The following is a 15,054-nucleotide window of genomic DNA, read 5'->3' as shown; positions in this document are numbered from 1 at the left end:
AAAAGATAGGTACGCAGAACTGCATAGACAGAGATCGAGGAAGACAAGTATGAAAAGCGACAGGGTACAAGAACATGGGAAAGAAATTAAAATTAATTTGGGAAGACAGAGAGAGGGAAAAGTAGCAAGAAAATTTTAAAACGAACTGGGTTCAACAAACCTAAGCAAGAATTTAAAAGAAAGGGATGGAAAGGGAGAAATAAAGTTTCAAAATAGATTGGGTAAAAGAAACATAGTCAAGCATTAAAAGACAAGGACACAAAGCTTAATAGAAGTAATCTGTGGTGGATTGACCTTGGCTGGCCCCTGGGTACCCACCCAGCCTCTCTATCGGCTGCCCTTCCTCAACAAGACAAGGGGAGAAGTTAAAATGGAAAAGCTTGTAGGTTGAGACAAGGACAAAGAGATCGCTCATAGTCACAAGAGCAACAGACTCAACTTGGGGAAATTCGTTTAATTCATTGTCAATCAAAGAACAAGAAATAAGAACTAATTTAAAAAACACCTTCCCACCACCCCTCTCTTTTTCTGGGATCATCTTCACTCACGACTTCTCTACATCGTACCCTCAGACAACGCAGGGTGACAGGGAGTTGGGGTTGTGGTCAGTTCATCTTGCATTGTCTCTGCTGCTCCTTCCTCCTCGCACTCTTTTTCTGCTCCAACAGCGGGGCCGCCATGTGTTGCAGGGACTCTCTGCTCCACTCCTGGCCAGTGTTGCTGATGGGCTCGGCTTTGACCAGCGTCAGGTCCCTCTCTGAGCTGGCTGTGCCCAACATGGGGGGAGCTTCTGGTGTCTTCTCACAGAACCCACCCCTGCCCCCACAACTCAGCCAACAAAACCTTGTCTCTTAAACCCAATACAACAGCAATCTACTACAGGGCAGAGAAGTGGGGGGGGAAAAAACAAGGAAAGGGAGCCACAGAGGAAAGAAAACCGCTATGGGCTACAGATCAGACAGGAGGAAGCAACAGGGAGCGAGACAGAGAGAACCATGAAGGCAAAAATTGCCTATGGGACAGATCTTTTAATATGATAACATCCTTTATATAATATAGTAGATACAGGTTTTTATTGTGAACTCCTTTTTATATACATACACTCATATTTTTCAATATGTATAAAAATGAGAAATTGTTCTTTATTTCAATGCCTCATACCCATATATACAGGTTTTATTATTTTTTTAAACACACATTCCCCACATGAATTTTCAGGTGCTTTTGGGCTGTGAACTGCCTCTTTTAGGGGGAACCCCATGTGACACACACACCCCCTCAAAAAGGTCTTGTTTTGCCTTAGAAATACCATCTGGAGTACAATTACAGCCTGACATTAAAAAAAAAAAAAAAAAAAAAACAAAAAACATTACACCCCATACAAAGCAGCCTTAACATCTTTGAGACGCAGTTTGCTTCACTACTGCTGAACAGCCCCTCACACATAGCTCTGCTCATCCCAAAACAACCCCCCTAATTAAAGAGCTGCCCACACCACCTGCTGATGGCTACTTGATGGGAGTTGACTGTACCACTTTTGCCTCAACAGTCTAGGTAGATCAACAAACTAACCATAGACTCCTACTGATGTTCCACCTACCCCTGACTCTACATAACCGGGCAGAGCAGCTCTGAGCCAAACACACACAAGCACAGACCAACACTACACAGAACACTACAAACAATGCCCCTCACCGATGAGAGAAAACTCTCAGCAAGAAGGATGACACCCAGACATAAGTGACTGTCAGGCAAGAAGACCTGTGGGACCACGATGGTGACATGAGAAGGCTCTAGGGAAAGCCCAGGAAATGAGTACAATGTAATGGCCCGTGACAACGAGTGACTCTAAAACTGAGAAGATGTATGCGCAGAAAGCCTGGCTTCAAGACCTAAGAACTTAAGGATGCAGGGAAGAAGTCCCAGTCACTGAAAACGGATGGCTAGAGAACAGGAACAGGAGCCGCAGCCAGGAACAATGCTGCAAATGAGGACCATCCAGAAACATCCAAGATGCAAGACCAATCCATGCTTTAAGCTTATAATGCAAGAAAAGCCACACCCGACTGGGGCAATGCCAATGAGTACAGGCATTCAAGATTCTAGGGATGATGCCTGAAGTACAGGCTGTGCTCTCTAAGTGTAGGGAGGACATTGAGACCCAAGGTAGGTTTAAGATACAGAAGACAGACCACACAAACAAGACTAACGCACTCCCTTTACCTGTCCAAAGGGGACTGCTCCAGGACAGCCCTCTGCCCTTTTCTAACTTTAAGAGGCCTCCCTGCAACTCCCAAACTTCTTCCCTCCTCCCAAGCCCTCCCCAGCTCTGGCCGCTCAACTTAGCTTTCAGACGGCTGGAGGTCTTAAATCCCATGTTGACCAAAAAAAAAAAAAAGAAAAAAAAACACACAGCACATCAACTGTCTGGGACATTCCTGTAGTCACCAGGTCCCTCTTCATCATCTGCAATTAAAGAAAACCAAACAGTGACAGCAGGAAGTTTCAGAGAGGTCAGTGCCAACCTCTTCCAAAATTTCCCCTTCCTTAAAAGCACAATGGGATTCCAGAGTCAGATGCTGTTGCCATCGTTGCTTGAGATAACAAGAAACAAAATTACTGTTGCACATGTGAGAAGTCACCAGCCCCAAGCCCCTCCTCACTACTGCCTCAGCTCACCTCTAATGCTCATCCACTTCCAAAGATGGTTCACAGGACACCTGCAAAAACAGAAGGTAAATACTTAACCAAGTTGCCGTATAATACTTCACTATTAAGACACCAATATGGCCTACAACCACCTCACCTTCTCAGCCCACTCCTCAGCGTATGGCTTAGCCCCTCTGAGCCTGCATCCTGCACCTGAAAAAAAAAAAAAAAAGCCAACCAAACAGCATATAGAATCATAGAATTGTTTGGGTTGGAAGAGACCTTAAAGATCATCTAGTTCCAACCCCCCTGCCATGGGCAGCGACACCTCCCATTAGACCAGGTTGCTCAAAGCCTCACCCAGCCTGGCATTGAACAGCTCCAGGGATGGGGCATCCACAGCTGCTCTGGACAACCTCTTCCAGTGCCTCACCACCCCATATCAACTAACACCAGCCAAAGGGCTTGCACGTGTCCTCTCCCAGCTCCCAGTAGGTTAATGCACCCTACAAAAGCTCAGCTGCCTTGGGTTGCTCTGGAGTAGACTCTGGACCTAGTTCTCTGAAAACTTGGCATTGAATTCCCAGCGGTAGCAGGTGGGGGATATCTCTTGGAGACATCTCACCTCTATATGCTCTCCCCTGCATCCCATTATGGGCAGACTCCCTCTCTCACTGCCAGCATCCTATGGCACCCTATGGCATCCTGGACTCTGTCCTTAGCAGAGTGAATCCCTCTTGACCAGGATCTGCCAGGCAGTGTGAACAAGTGTGGCAGGATGGTTTTGAAGCAGGCAGGTGGATCTGGGTCAGAGAATTCTCCCCTTATGTTTGGTCCTACAAAGCGATGGAGAGTTTTCCGCGGTGAGGTGCCAAACACCCTTTGAAGTGTCAATCACATCATTTGGCATTGATTTTTCTTTTAAGGTCTCCTGGCTGCTCCCCTCCCAAGAGCTAGGCTTTTTGCTGACAGGCAGTCTTGCATGGGAATTTGGATGCTGTGCAATGCACAGTGCTGCAGACACCTGTGTTGGACTTGGGCTCCTGCAAATGGGGTGATCACGGCTCCCCACATAAGCTTGTTCCTGTACATGGCACAGGACTTTGTGCGTGGTCCTGGGGGCATTTCTTGGCAGGGGATGGACTTCAGCAGATGATTTTCCCACCAATGTAGTGCGATGGCCTGAGCAAAGCTTCCACATGGCACAACGATGGGATTTTCCCCATGTCCTTGGATGATTTTATTTTCAATAATTTTTCTTTTTGTGTCTAAGGTTTTGCTGGACTTACCAGCAGGCATTTATATCACTGTCCTCTCTGAGATATATTTAAACTGTTGTCTTCACATCTTGAACAGGGATTCTACTTTTACTTAAGTGGTAGATGTCTGCATTTAAATCACAATGTTTTCTTTTTTTCTGGGACTGACAGCTGGGAAGTGCTAGGTGCCTTCAGCTTTATAATTACCTCTCTCTGTCTTATCTGTGTGTTCATGTACACACACACGTGCAGTTGTGTGCCAAGCCAAAGAGGAAGCAGTGAATGCAAGCAACAGCTGGATGTAGTATGCAACAAGTCAGGAGGAATTGGTTTTCTTTCAGCATCTTTTTATGTACATCTCAGTGCTGCTCTTCCCGGCTGCAGCATCACAAGAACGAATAACCCCTGGAAATGCTCAGCCTATTTGGGAAAAATGGAGGTTTGCTAAGTATTGGTTCTGCCTGCATGAACTTGCCTCCTGCCTGGGGCTTGTGTGTCATGGCAGAGTTCCCCATGATACTGATGGTATCTTATGAGGAGGCTGATGGTACTCATAGGAGGAGGATGCCTTCCAGTTAATCTTCACAGCAGAGCAGCGCTGGAGATGGCGGGGACCAGGGGTTAAACCAGAAAGGTGGTTTTTGCAGCAATCATCTGCTTACCACCATCCCTGTATCCCTCACACTGCCTCCCTCATCCCAGCTGTGTTTCCTGATTTTTGAACCAAAAATGTCCAAGGAGCCTTCTATCACAAAGACACTTCAATTTTCCATCTTCAGGCACGTGTGCAGCATAGAGATGTCTGCTGGTCAGAGAAACTCGATCCCTGTGGCTGGCTGGGCAGGCACAAGCTGGGGAGAGGAGGGGTGAGATTTTGGGAATGAAGGCTTTTGCCACCAACCTGACATCCCAGAAAAGACCTGCGGTGGAGCAAGGTTTGAAGAGGCCTCAGCTCGTAGTCTGTTTCCTTTTCCTTTTAATGTGTTTGCTCTCTAGTGTGTGTTGACACAGTAAATATGCATGTTTGTACAAACAGCCCAGCAGAGGGTTGCTTTGAAAGCCCCTTGCAGGGGATGGGAAATGTGCATGGCAGACGTCAGGATGTGACCCACTGCCTGGTACGCGCTGCTTTTGCCAGTGATGTTGGAAATGGTCCCCATCAGGAGGAACTCAGTGGGACAGCGTGAGCCAGAGGATGCTTTGCTTGGACTTTTTGGACTGCTGCAGAGAGACAGGGAAACTCAGAGCTGGTCAGGTGCAGGAAGGTGTCCCTTACCCATTGCTAAGTATTGCATTGGAGATCCAAACTTTTGTTGAGTACATGCTGATGAAGAGAAAAGCATTGACAAGGGTTATATAGTGTGGGGAGAGAAATCCCCAAGGGGGACCAGCCAGAGCTCCCCTGAGTAAGGCATTTACATGTTGATGAACAGAGACTCATGGGAAATGATGGACACGCCCAATGCTTTTTAAGAGGTGCTGGCAAAGCTCTCCTCTAACCAAGCACCATACAGCACTTGGTGTTGAATGGGGCAGCAAGGAGCTTGGCCAGAACCAGGTTCTTCCAGGTTCCTTCATAGCTGATTAATGTGCTTTTGCACCTAAAGCTATGCTTTCAGTTGCATGTGGCATCTTATTTCCAACCATAAAGTGCAGGAACTAGGGTCATGCTAAGATACCGCCTGAAACCTCAGCTTGCCCACAGCCATTCCTGTCTCCTACTCTTTTACCCTGGCCTCTTGCCCACCTGCCCTCCATGGTTTTGTGCTGCCGCTTTGAGGCTTACAGACCACCTGGAAAACAGGCCCAAAGGACACTTAAAACTTCACCCGCAATATAACATCTGAGAAGAATTACTGCTTCAGCCCACTAGTCATTGCTCACCTTGCCCAAGTCATGTCCAGTGCCAATAACCTGCTTTACTCATCACTTCACACCTTCAAAATTAAAAAAAACACCCAAACAAAACACCCCACCACCAAACCATAATATAATCACATAGCCACCAGTCACATCTTCCCTCCAGCACCATGCACTGACCCACCTTCTTACGGGGTCCCGCTTGCCTCCTCCATCGCTCTTTGGGCCACATCTTGTCCCTCTGCATATGAAAAAATTAACAAACAAGTCACCCAGATGCTGATCAGTAGCTGAACAATCCCAGGGGTCTTGTTTCCATTTAGGAATATCATCTAGGCTCCAACTACAGCCTGCCATTAAAAAAAATTGGACCCAACATTAATCCCCACATGTACAAGCCTTAACACCTTCAATCTGCTTCACTACTGCCAAACAGGCCCTCCCAGAAGGCTCCAATCATCTCCGTAAAACACTATAGAAATGACTGTCCCTGCTGATGGCTGCTTGATCCCAGATAACTGTACAACCTTTGGCTAAACATTCTTGGCAGATCAACATATTGCCCATAGACTCTTATTGCTGTTCCACCTACCCCTGACTCTACACCCCTAGGCAGGGCAGCTCCACGCCAAACACACCCACACCACACCGCAGCCCAACACCACACAGCACCAGAGACAACGTGACTCCAAGATGAGAGAAAACTCTCCACAAGAAGAATGACTTTCAGACAAGAGACACTGTCAGGCAAGAAGACCTACAGGGCTGCAGCACTGACGTGAGGAGGCTCTACGTCAAAGCCATAAAAGAGTCAAATGTAACGGCCCATTCCAAGAAGTTCCTGTCAAAACTGAGACGACATATGTGCAGGAAGCCTGGCTTTAAGACCCGAGAACATAAGGATGCAGGGATGAAATCACAGTTCATAAAAGTAGATGGCTAGAGCTGCTAGAGTCCAGAGAACAGAGCTGCTCATGCAGCCGGGAACGACACTGCAGAAGAGGACCATTCAGAAACTCCTGAGAGGCAAGTCCTATCTGCACTTTAAAATTGTTATGCAAGAAAAGTGCCCATTGGGCACTCTGCCAATTAGCACAGGCATTTGAGACCCTACAGGTGGTGCCCAAGGCACATGCTGTGCTCCTTGAGTGCAAAGAGAAATAAGGACACCAAAACCTAAGGAAAGTCCAAGACACAGAAGACAGAGCGCACAAACTATACAACCGAAGACACAGGCCAGATCTGCCCTGCCCAGCACACACTAGCTTTGTGCTGAAAAGTAACCCACTCCCTTTACCTACTCAGAGGAGACTGCTCCCGCATAGCCCTCTGCTCTACCCTGACTTTAAAACTCCTCCCTGAAACTGTCAACCTTGACCCCCTCCAGCACCTGTCCCTCTACTTAGCTTTCAGAAGGCCAGGGGTCTGAATTCATCCTTGACAGAAAAACCACAACAAACAGCTAACTGATGTGTTCCTGCAGTCACCAGGTTCCTCTTCATCTGCAAAATAAAAAGAAACCACAGCTCCAGCAGTAACCACCATGACAGTAGATGCCAACCTCTTCCACAACACCCTCATCCTCAGAGGTGCCACAGCAATCCACTCACCTGCTTCACACTGATTCCAGTGTCAGAGGCTGCAGCAACAATTATTTATGACACCTAAGATACCAACAAACACAAAGTTACCATTGCATTTTTGTGAAATCACCAGTCCCGTGCTCCTCCTCAATACTATCCAGCTCACCTCAAATGCAAGAGACTAGCATAGACCAGACCCTGTTGACACCCAAATCCAAATGCAAAACTGATATGACAAAGACTGATGAACGTGCCTCCCTTTCCCTAGCCAACCCTCAGCGTCAAAACTTTAGAAACCCCTTCTCTTCTCCTCAGCTGTCAGGGAAGGACCCCCACTTCTTCTTGACAGCTCCCATCCTGTATTTGCAACCTTGACCCCGCTGTGTCAGCCACTCCTCAGGAGCTGCTCTTCTGAGCCGTGCCCTGCGTTCTGCAGGCACCTCCTATCTTCTGTTTTCCCACAGACTCTGGGCTCTGCTACAGACCCACAAAATAAGTAATGCCCTCACACAATCTACAAGGGGCCTGCTGCAAGATGCAAAAACTCTAGGGACACTGCAGCACTCTGGGCAATGGGGAAAGGTGATGAACCACGCCATACCCTGAATAACACTATGCCTTACATCCCCGCTGCTTTCTTGAGACATGCTAAAATGCCATATGCAGATGCATACAAAATGCTCACCCTAACGCCTACAAGATAATCTCATCATCAACTCAATTAAGAGAAACAATATCAGGAACTTACACAGCATACTGCAAAACTAGTGGAAAAAAACACAGTTCCATCTTCAATAAAATCAGGATTTCTAGGAAAATGCAGCACTCCTAGAATAAAGAAAAGCACACTATTAAGCCATCTGGGCACCCACTAAACACTCATTACAAAGTTACTGACCTAAAAACAAAGGAAACAAAAAAGCAGCATACCAGTCAACTTTCTACTATACAGGCGGCTGGATGCTTACTGCTCCTGAAGGTCTTAGCTCAGCCTTCTCAACTCTGCCTCTCTGAACACCAAAACACGCCTGCCCAAACAGCTGAGGCTGCCCCAAAGCTGCAGCCAAGTAAAGGACCAGCAGAGCACTAACCACACAAGGGCCCAGTAGCAGAATGAGCTCCTGAGCCCAAGCTGGGGCTCATATACCCCGGGCCCCATCGACTGCCCTCGGGCCCCGCCCACCGCCCTTCCCACAATCCCCTGGGAAAGGGGCAGGACCAACCCCCCCAGACGACATAAAGGCGGCCACAGGAGCAGCAGTTCCTTTTCTGCTGCCTTAAGTGCCCAGCAGGCAAAGCACCAGCCCTTTTTATTTCCATTTGCAACTCACCTCTGGTGATTTTCTTACCATTTCTGTCCAGTTGTTACTGTGAAGAAGAGAGTTCTACAGGGGTCGCTTAATTTTTGCAATCTTCAGATATTTTTGTGGTTAAGTGTTAATCGTGTTTCGTGGTTTTGTAAGAGTCCTGGAAACATATGGTTTCCAGAAGACTGATAAGAACTTCCGGGATCCTGGAGGACTGAAGTGCCATAGAGACACGCGTCGGAGGACTGAGAGGGCTCCTGGAGGACTAAAGTGCCATAGAGATGCCTGTCGGAGGACTGAGAGGGTACTTCCGGGATCCCGGAGGACTAAAGTGCCATAGAGACGCGCGTCGGAGGATTGAAGGGGGCTCTGGAGGACTACGGTGCCATAGAGACGCACGTCGGAGGACTGAGAGGGTACTTCCGGGATCCTGGAGGACTAAAGTGTCATAGAGACGCGCGTGGGAGGACTGAGAGGGTACTTCCAGGGCTTGGAGGACTAAAGCGCCATAGAGACGCGCGTCGGAGGACTGAGGGGGCTCCTGGAGGACTAAAGTGCCATAGAGACGCACGTCGGAGGACTGAGGGAGCACTTCCGGGGTCCTGGAGGACTACAATGCCATAGAGACGTACGTCGGAGGATTGAGGGGCCTCCTGGAGGACTAAAGTGCCATAGAGACGCGCATCGGAGGACTGAGGGGGCACTTCCGGGGTCCTGGAGGACTGCGGGGCCCTGGAGATGGACACCCGGAAAACTGCCGGGCACTGACGGGGGTGCGGTAACGCGTAAGAGCCGATACTGGAGAGCCCTCGAGGCTGGGCGGGCGGCACAGATCCCGCTCCAGGTGCCGCGGAGCTCGACGGAGTCCGGCGGTCCTGGTTCGCCCTCCGGCCGCCGCTCTCTCGAGACCGGCGCCGGACCGGCCTCCGCGAAGCCGCGCATGCGCACGAGCTGCGGAACAAATGCGCAGTGCTGCCGGGGGCGGGGCCAAGGCGGGCCGGAGGCGTGGCCAGGGAGGGCGGGAGGCGGGGCCACAGGGCACGCGCGGCTCCCCCCCTGCAGGACCGGCCTGCAGCCGCCGGGCGGCAGCACCCCCTCCATTATTTACACACATATATATGTTTAGGGAATTTGTTACCTGTTTCCGCTTATATAGAAGATCTGCTTAGACTTATACATTAACACTTATGATACAGAATATCTATTTAGACTGTCTGCTTACACATCTATTTTGACAATAATATCTTTACAAATACATTTTTAAAGTATTTTTATATTCTAGGATCTTTTATATAACATAGAAACACAGAAGCATAGAATCCTTAGAGACAGTTTTTTATTTTGAACTTATTTTAGATACATAAATTAATATTATTTCTCAATATATATATTTCTCATATATAAATGAGAGATTGTTCTCTATTTCAATGCCTCACGCCCATAGTTACGGGTTTTCACATTTTTTAATGCATGCCAAGAATTTTCAGACGTTTTGGGGCCGTGACCCACCTCTTTTGGGAGACCCTCACACCCCCATCCCTCACTCACCTGCTCCTCCGCTGCATCATCGCTGCCCCAATGACATTGGGGTGCCCCAAATGATGTCATCATCCCCCCCCCCGAGACACACACACACACACAGACATCTTTCTATTCACCCCAAAAAATCATAGAATCTACATGGTTGGGAAGGACCTTTGAGATCATCGAGTCCAACCATACACACACCAAAAAAAACCCCTACAATCCCTGTCACTAGGGCATGCCCTGAAGTGCCACATCTAGACGTTTCTTAAATACCTCTAGGGATGGTGACTCAACCACTTCCCTGGGCAGGCTGTTCCAGTGCCTGACCACTCTTGCAGTAAAGTCATTCTTCCTAATCTCTAATCTAAACCTCCCCTGCCGCAGCTTCAGCCCATTTCCTCTGGGCCTGTCATTATTCACCTGGGAGAAGAGGCCACCACCCACCTCTCTGCACCCTCCTTTCAGGGAGTTGTAGAGGGCAATGAGGTCTCCCCTCAGCCTCCTCTTCTCCAAACTAAACATGCCCAGCTCCCTCAGCCTCTCCTCATATGCCCTGGTCTCCAGACCCCTCACCAGCCTGGTCGCTCTCCTCTGGACACGCTCCAGCACTTCAATGTCCCTCTTGTATAGAGGGGCCCAGAACTGAACACTGCACTCGAGGTGAGGCCTCGCCAGTGCCGAGTACAGAGGCACCGTGACTTCCCTGCTCCTGCTGGCCACACTATTCCTGATACAGGCCAGGATGCTGTTGGCCTTCTTGGCCACCTGGGCACACTGCTGGCTCATGTTAAGCTGGCCGTCCACCAGCACCCCCAGGTCCGTTTCTGCTGGGCAGCTTTCCAGCCACTCTGCCCCAATCCTGTAGTGCTGCTTGGGGTTGTTGTGACTGAAATGCAGGACCCAGCACTTGGCCTTATTAAACCTCATACAGTTGGCCTTGGCCCATCGATCCAGCCTGTCCAGGTCTCTCTGGAGAGCCTTCCTTCCCTCCAGCAGATCAACACTCCCACCTAGTTTGGTGTCGTCTGCAAACTTACTGAGGATGTACTCAATCCCCTCATCCAGATCATTGATAATGATATTAAACAAAACTGGCCCCAAAACTGAGCCCTGAGGGACACCACTGGTGACTGGCTGCCAAGAGGATTTCACCCCATTAATCACAACTCTCTGGGCATGGCCATCCAAACAGTTTTTAACCCAGCGAAGAGTACACTTGTCTATGCCATGATTTGCCAGCTTCTCCAGGAGAATGCTGTGGGGGACGGTGTCAAAGGCCTTACCAAAGTCCAGCCAGACAACGTCCACAGCCTTCCCTGCATCCAGAAGGTGGGTCACATGGTCATACAAAGAGATCAGGTTGGTTAAGCAGGACCTCCCTTTCCTAAACCCCTGCTGGCTGGCCCTGATCCCTTGGCTGCCCTGCACTTGCCGTGAGAGCTCACTCAAGATGGTCTTCTCCATGATCTTTCCTGGTACCGAGGTCAGGCTGACAGGCCTGTAGTTCCCCGGATCCTCCTTCTGACCCTTCTTGTAGATGGGCATCACATTAGCCACCCTCCAGTCATCTGGTACCTCCCCTGTTGACCAGGATTGTTGATAAATGATGGAGAGAGGGTTGGTGAGCTCTCCCGCCAGCTCCCTGAGTACTCTTGGGTGAATCCCATCCGACCCCATAGACTTATGTGCGTCTAGGTGTAGAAGCAGATCATTGACTTCTTCCTCCTGGATTACGGGTGGGTTGTTCTGCTTTCCATCCTTATCTTCCAGCTCAGGAGGCTGAGCACCCTGGGGATAGCTGGTCTGACTATTAAAGACAGAGGCAAAGAAGGCATTAAGTATCTCGGCCTTCTTCTCGTCATTGGTTACAACTTTCCCCCCAGTGTCCAGTAAGGGATGGAGATTCTCCCTGGCTGTCTTTTTGTTGATGTATTTATAAAAACTTTTTTTGTTGTCCTTAATGTTAGTGGCCAAGTTGAGCTCCAGCTGGGCTTTTGCCTTCCTAATTTTCTCTCTGTATAACCTAACAAGATCTCTGTACTCCTCCTGAGCTGCCTGTCCCTTCTTCCAAAGGTGGTAAACCCTCCTTTTATTCCTAAGTCCCATGCGAAGTTCCTTATTCATCCAGACTGGCCATTTTCCCCACCCTTTAGACTTGTGACATTGGGGACAGCCTGCTCCTGGGCCTTTAAGGTTTCCTTCTTGAAGAGTGTCCAGCCTTCCTGGACCCCTTTGCCCTTCAGGACTATCTCCCAAGGGACTCTCTCAACCAGTGTTCTGAACAAACCAAAGTCCACCCTCCAGAAGTCCAAGGTGGAGGTTTTGCTAACCCCCCTCCTTACGTCACTATGAATTGAAAACTTGACCATTTCATGACCACTAAACCAAAGACGACCTCTGACCACCACATCTCCCACTAGTCCTTCTCTGTTTGTGAACAGTAAGTCTAGCGAGGCACCTCCCCTGGTAGGCTCACCTACCAGTTGTGTCAGGAAGTTCTCTTCCATGCACTCGAGGAATCTCCTAGGCTGCCTGCTCTCTGCTGTGTTGTATTTCCAGCAGATACCCGGCAGGTTGAAGTCCCCAACCAGAACAAGGGCTGGCGATTGGAAGACGTCAGCCAGCCGCTTATAGAACACTTCATCTGTCTCCTCATCCTGGTTGGGTGGTCTATAGCATACTCCCAGCACAAGATCACCCTTATTTGCCTTCCCCTTCATCCTTATCCATAAACACTCGACTTTATCATCACTGGAATCTACCTCTATACAATCAAAACATTCCCTAATGTACAGAGCCACACCCCCGCCTCTCCTTCCTTGCCTATCCCTTCTGAAGAGCTTATAGCCTTTCATCGCAGCATTCCAGTCGTGACAGTCATCCCACCACATTTCCGTGACAGCGACTACATCATAGCTGTCCTGCTGCACAATGGCTTCCAGCTCATCCTGTTTGTTGCCCATGCTACGTGCATTCGTGTAGATGCACTTCAGCTGGGCTACCGATTTCACTCCCATCCTTGGCCCTTTATCCCTAGGCTCATTACTAGTGGGCCTGGTTTTATCCCCCCCCACACTTCGATACTAGTTTAAAGCCCTGTCCATGAGCCTTGCTAACTCTTGGCCTAGTACCCTTTTCCCCTTTTGGGATAGGGTTTTCCTATTCTTAGCAAGCAGGCCCAGTGTCCTGTAGATCAAACTATGATCACAGAACCCAAAGCCCTGCTGGTAGCACCAGTTTCGGAGCCAGGTGTTGATCTGTCCAATTTTCCTGTTCACCCATTCATCAGTCCCCAAAACTGGAGGGACAGAGGAGAACACAATTTGTGCTCCCAAACCCTTGACAAGCCGTCCCAAGGCCCTGAAATCTTTCTTCATTGCCCTCAGACTTCTACTCTCCAGCTCCTCACTGTCTGCCTGTAAGAGCAAAAGAGGGTAATAATCTGAGGGCCGTATCAGGCCAGGGAGCTTCCTGGCTATATCCTTAACACGGGCCCCAGGGAGGCAGCAGACCTCCCTGTGGGAAGGATCCGGCCTGCATATGGGACCCTCAGTTCCCCTCAGAATGGACCCCGCTATGACTATTGCCCTCCTCCTGCTCTTCACAGAAGCAGTCTTAATGCGTGGAGCTGGCTGCTTTGACAAGTCCCTGGATGGGGCTTTATCAGCATCCTTAGTTCCCTCATCATCTATCTCCAGAGGCCCACATCTGTTCTGTACGGGCACCTGGGGGGGCATGGGGGGTCTGGATGGGGGCTCTTCTGCTGCCCCGAGCAAGTACCTGCTTCCATTCCCCCCCCATCCTCTCCTAGTTCCCCTCCTTCTGCCTGGTGACAAGAGGGCAGGGGATCCTCTACCTCTCGTGGATCCCCCTTCTGCTGCTTTTTCCCTAAGAATGGCAGGTGTGCCTCCACCAATCGATCTCCCTTTCACACTCCCAAATGGTCCTCAGTCTTTCCACTTCCTCCTTAAACTCAGCCACCAGGCTGAGCAGATCATTTACCTGGTCACAGCACACAAAGGCGCTGTCTTTGCTGTCCTCCTGCCAGAGTGACAGACATTCCATGCAGCCCATCGCCTGGATGGGTGCATGTCCCTCCATCAGGTCCATTTGGGTCACTTTATTCCTTTTGGCTTTGGCTACAGACCAAGTAGAGACCATGTTTTCTTTGCAGTTGACCTAGCCTGCCTGCCTGCTTGCTCTCCTCTTGTTCCTCCACTCGCAGTCACCCGTCGCACTCTGCGTGGCTGCCCGCTGCTGCTGTTGCCTCGCCGACATACACCCTCAGCTGGTGCTCCCAGGTGGTTCCACGGGTGATGCCCAGGCATTGCCCGCTCACTGCTTTTTTCCTTCCTCACAAAAAGCTTCTTTTATGAGGGGGGAGTGGTCCCACTCCCCAGGAAGTGCTGGGTACCAGCCCGGGCTGGACGCTTTTCCTGGCTTTAAAAAGCTTCAAAAGCCTCAAGTGGTAGAGGGATTACACTTGGGCTTAATTTGGTGTATGGATTGAGAAAAGGGAAAAAAGAAGAAATTGGGAAAAGGGCAGGAGAATAAAACTGCAAAGAAAAGGAATGGAAGAAAAATGAGACATGGTAGGTTTTGAGACATTTTGTGTATTCTTTGGGCACCCTGTTGTAAATGGATGCTTTCATGCCCACCTTCAAGTGAAGGCCTGTACAAGTTAAATTCTTTTCAGAATGGTTGGAGATGGCAGCTGTTTTGAGGATTGCCCTATTATGTAGCATTTTTCAAGAGAACATTATCTTCTAGCTCTGCTGAAGGAGAAGCTTTAGTTTTGAAAAACAACAGGAAAGAGAATGACAGTTAAGCAATGTCTCTGCTCAGGAAAAGGCTGGGCATCGGGTTGCG

The 15,054-nt window shown here is 49.3% G+C and overlaps 1 long non-coding RNA gene across 1 annotated transcript; it reads right to left on the bottom strand.

The window, feature by feature from the left end:
- Positions 1–502: 502 nt before the first annotated feature.
- Positions 503–8,177, bottom strand: LOC134512347 (uncharacterized). The gene is made up of 6 exons (XR_010070091.1): positions 8,100–8,177; positions 7,379–7,432; positions 5,953–7,270; positions 2,807–2,862; positions 2,680–2,720; positions 503–2,466 (listed from the first exon to the last, which is right to left on the bottom strand). It is a non-coding gene; the product is annotated as an uncharacterized LOC134512347 (long non-coding RNA).
- Between the last annotated feature and the right edge of the window lie 6,877 nt (positions 8,178–15,054).

The sequence above is a fragment of the Chroicocephalus ridibundus genome, chromosome 2 (genome assembly GCF_963924245.1).
Source record: "Chroicocephalus ridibundus chromosome 2, bChrRid1.1, whole genome shotgun sequence".
NCBI classification, from domain to species: Eukaryota; Metazoa; Chordata; class Aves; order Charadriiformes; family Laridae; genus Chroicocephalus; species Chroicocephalus ridibundus.
The sequence above is the reverse complement of the archived record's forward strand: the minus strand, read 5'-3'. Positions and strand labels throughout refer to the sequence as shown.